A 423-nucleotide genomic window follows, 5' to 3' on the forward strand; every position below is an offset into this window, starting at 1 on the left:
ATATGCTCCCTATTATTCTGTCTTGACTTGAATTTCTACTTGAAGAAAAATCTCTTAAGTCAAGTACGGTGACACTCAAGACAGATTAACTCCAAGATCCAGACTTAGGAAGAATCAAAACAAGTGTGGGAGGAAGAAGAAAAGCACATGTAAGCTTGTTATACTACAAAACTACGTTAGAGAGTGCTTTAATGAATGCCCAGAATTCCGAACCTTGGAGACTGGTGCAGGTTGAGTTGTATCCTCTGCAGAAAACCCACCGGGCCTCAGACCTGGCTTGGAACAGTAGTGTCCTTGCAGATGTGTTAGCTGAGAGTATAGCGCTGGAGGGCCGGCTTTTCCTATACCTGTGTCCTAGGAAGATGGTGCTTGGAGAGCCAGAGAGTGGGGAACCCAGGAACACCGAGGATGGCAGCCCCCTGG

Source organism: Fukomys damarensis, unplaced genomic scaffold, assembly GCF_012274545.1.
Source record: "Fukomys damarensis isolate Sample0158 unplaced genomic scaffold, DMR_v1.0_HiC HiC_scaffold_26, whole genome shotgun sequence".
Lineage (NCBI taxonomy): Eukaryota > Metazoa > Chordata > Mammalia > Rodentia > Bathyergidae > Fukomys > Fukomys damarensis.